Below are 4,436 nucleotides of genomic sequence, written 5' to 3'. Positions count from 1 at the left end.
CATATGCAGTTAAATAAAATAAGCCTACATAAAACATTTATCTTGTTCAAAAAGCCTTTAAGTGACAGAGATAGTCAATTATTAGGACAAAAATGAAAACAAATCATAGAGGTAAACTCACATTTCATCACTTGTAGTGCATGCTGTGTGTGATGAACTGCCCTGGATGCTCTTTATTAAGAGACAGAGCCAGCTCCTCAGACGGGGCCTTCAGTCTTCTTTCTATTAGCTACATGACTGAATGAATACACTAAATCCTGTTATAATAATAGTTCAGTAACTGTGTGATCAAATATTACCTTTTTGCAGAATGTTTTTGTGTTTCATTTTGACTTGGCTTAAAGTTCTTGTGGCTCCAGAAGGATTACACCTTATTAAATAAGAAACATACATTATTATTTTAAACTAAACAAATAAATGGCAGCAAAAGTAAATGCTTTCATAATGATATAACATTCAAAAGGATGTATAAATCATACTTCATTTTTTTGCATTATAATAAAACGGGAGCCAATACCATGTAATTTAATACACACTCACGCATTTACTCTGTGGGTTATTTTTTGCCAAGACAACTCTCTTGCTTTAGCTGATGCAGCTGTATTGCTTCTTTCTAATATTATTGGCTTTAACTCCTCATAAGCGTGCATTAAAACCTCCAACTCCGTCTCTGTGAAATACGCCGCTCTCTTTTTTTCGCTTTAAGTTTCCATGGTGACTCGTGAAATCGGGCGCTCCATTGAAGATGTCTTTATAAATGCACCGTGCACACGCACTAACTCTGGGTAACCAGTTAGAGGTTGATTAAACTAACTCTTCTCAGGTGTTTTGGAACCGACATACTCATGGTATGCCTGTTTGGGGTAAATCAACCCAGAGGTTATGATTTATCAAATGGTAAGTTAACCAAGCTTTCTGGAATACCCCCAGGAAATTCTTGGTAAAGCAGGAGTTCGTTTTTATTTCATTTATAAGTGTCCACCTTTTCCTGTATAACGGAAATCCAGAGGCCCTGGTCGAAGGTCAATGCGTGTTCAGTCTTTTCTTTGCGTCTCGTTAAAAATCACTAATATTTATTAATCTTTTGTGTTTCCAATTGTAGTACTGACCGTATACATAATTTTATCTGACTCCAATCTTTCGTGATTTTAGTTATATTTATTAAAATGTGACTGCTGATCCCTCTAGTTGTGATTAAATTTGGATCATTAATTAACTATAATATTTCCTGGTTTCGACTTATCGTTTGTTAGGAGTCTGGGTCACTTAGAGACCTTGTTTGGCCAGAACAGACTCACGACACATCTGGGCTAGTCCAGGTCTTAGTCAGAGGCTACCCCGTAGATCGCTTGTAATATAAGTGATTACTGTGAAATTGAGACCAATTTACCAATCGCACTGAGACTTTTCAAATGAGACCAAACATGAAAGTGAAGAACAATAGGTTCATAAGACGCATGACATATAATTCCTTATTCTTAATGAACTTTAAACCAAGTCTTTTGATTCACCTCCTTACAGCATTAAGAAGTTACTCATCATCCAGTTTTTCATGTTGACTATGCATTCTGTTAGATTCTCAATTTGGTGTGTATCACCAGGCTGCGCTGAAATATAGAGCTGAGTATCATCAGCATAGCAGTGAAAGCTAACACCATGACTCCTGATAATATCTCCCAGAGGTAACATGTAAAGGTTGAAAAGTAACGGTCCTAGCACTGAGCCTTGAGGAACTCCATATTTCACTTTTGATCGATATGATACCTCCTCATTTAATGCCACAAACTGATAGCGGTCAGATAGATATGATTTAAACCATGCTAAGGCGCTTCCTCTAATGTCAACATAGTTTTTTAGTCTATCCAAGAGAATGTTGTGATCGATAGGCAAGGCAAGGCAAGTTTATTTATATAGCACATTTCATACACAATGGTAATTCAAAGTGCTTTACAAGAGAGAAATAAAATAATTACAAGATTTAAATAACAATAAAAGAAATTAAAATAAAATAAAAACACTGATTTAAGATAAATTGAATTTAAAGCAAAAAGAGATTGATTTAAAACAGTTTAAAATAAAACAAGCAAAATGTTTGGACGCAGCACAGTGCTCATTCTGTAAATGCACAACTAAACAGATGAGTTTTGAGTCTGGATTTAAAAGTGACTAATGTTTCAGCACATCTGATCTCTTCAGGAAGCTGGTTCCAGTCAGGATAGTATTGAATGCTGCGCTAAGATCTAATAGCACTAATAACGAGATAAAACCACGATCAGATGATAGAAGCAGGTCATTAGTAACTCTAATGAGAGCAGTCTCAGTACTATGGTACGGTCTAAAACCTGATTGAAATCCTCACAGACACCATTTTTTTTTTAAAAAAGGAATACAGTTGTGAGGATACTACCTTTCTAGTATCTTTGACAGAAAAGGGAGATTAGAGATTGGTCTGTAATTCAGTTTTAGAAATCAAGATGTGGTTTCTTAATAAGAGGATTAAATGTATTTTAAGTGTATTTTGATTCCAGATCTGAAGTTCTGGAGTCACCCTTTCATTACTCCGAGACAATAAAGTGCTCTAGAGGTTCCTGGAGGAAAAATGGGTTATTGTGAGATATGTTAAATTTGAAGTGGTCTGTGGAAGATCTGAATTGTAAAAGCCAGCATCTTTAGGAACCCAGAGATTCATTTGACCAAAACTAAATAGGACAAATAATATTATTATCATCATTTACTTTTTCAGAATGGTACAGAAGGTAATGACTGGCATGTAAAAACAAAAATCCACAAATCAGCCGCTGGCTGGCTGGCAGGCAGGCAGGCCTGTTAAAATTACATCATAAAAGCATTTATTTTCAAAAATAATGAAGGAAAAAGTTGAAAATAAAATACTGGGTAGGATTAGGGTAGGTGTAGGGAGGGCTTTATTGTCCCAGTAATGGTGTCAACCATGGCATCGATTTAATAATTTGAGTGTAAATAGCATATAATTTATTACACATTTGCAAATAGCCACTGCAATACAATATATGGTGTTGTAATTGTACAAAAAAAAAAAAAAATCATTACAATTTACCATCCTGATGAAACTTGTCATAACTGTCTTGTGAAATCTGGCCCATTCTGAAGTCGAAGCTTGAAGAAAGCGGACCTTTCATATGTTTTTAGATGAGTAAATGTGTTAACATCTCATGAAATATAAAATAAGTTATACAGGATAACGTTTAGCACTTAGAGGACTGTGTTTTAATGAAATATGACTTTTTGCAATGACTATTTTTTCTTCTTTTTGTGTATTCTAATTCTAATCAAGGAATTTCGCAACATATTCCTGTTGTTAGGCCACTCCTGAACCATAGACAATGTCAGAGTTGTCTTACCTTGGCTAAGGAAAAGAACTGGACTGTTGCCCAGTGTTCCAAAAGTCTTGTTTTCAGATGAAAGCAAGTTTTGAATTTCATTTGGAAACCAAGGTCCTAGAGTCTGGAGGAAGGGTGGAGAAGCTTGAAGTCCAGTGTTAAGCTTCCACAGTCTGTGATGATTTGGGGTCATCTGCTGGTTTTGGTTCATTGTGTTCTTTGAAAACCAATGTCACTGCTCACGTTACAAAAAGAAATTTTGGAGCACTTCATGCTTCCTTCTACTGACCAGCTTTTTGAAGATGCTGATTTAATTTTCCTGCAGGACTTGGCACCTGCCCACACGGCCGGTTAAATAAGCGGTTAAATACGACTCCTTCAGTATCACATGATCATTTCTTCTCTTTCCTTATTTTTCTTCTAGTTAATGTAATGGTGTATGAGACTTTGGATATTCTCTAGAATACACTGATGAGGAAATTTGATATGGACAGATTCTTGATCACTCAATTTCTTGAGTTTATGCACACCCAGGCCCTCCATAGAACACAATGCAACATGATTATGACACATTTAATTTACTATTAATTATATAGATATGCTTGCTTCAGATGTTGTCTGGCACTAGGGTATAATTTTACAACATTGTCTTGTCCTGGGCCTCCTTCTAGTATTTTTTGGGGTCCTCGTGTTATAAAGTTCCAATCAAATGTTAAGACAGGCTGTACTATTAAACTAAAGAGCTTTAAGCTTCCTGGCTAATAGCTACATCACATTTTATTATAGTTAGCATCATCAATTTCATCTTTGCAGCTAAAACTGAGTTGCCATCTCCAAAGTAGGAGAGAAATGCATCTTTCATACCACTTACCGTAGAATGAGAGAGTTCGGTTTTTATTTGAATTGACATTTCAAGCTTTTTACAAATAGGCTATCTTACCTTAAAGAGTTGGGAACTATATGCTGAGTTTTCTTCATTTTGTTTCACGCTGCAGTTTGACCAAGAGAGCAGAAAGCAGAGCCTGTTTTCAAAGTTTTGTTGATATTGTAAGGTGTACACAAATAAAAGTAACAGTA

This window comes from Puntigrus tetrazona, unplaced genomic scaffold, assembly GCF_018831695.1.
Source record: "Puntigrus tetrazona isolate hp1 unplaced genomic scaffold, ASM1883169v1 S000000001, whole genome shotgun sequence".
Taxonomy (NCBI): domain Eukaryota; kingdom Metazoa; phylum Chordata; class Actinopteri; order Cypriniformes; family Cyprinidae; genus Puntigrus; species Puntigrus tetrazona.
The sequence above is the reverse complement of the archived record's forward strand: the minus strand, read 5'-3'. Positions refer to the sequence as shown.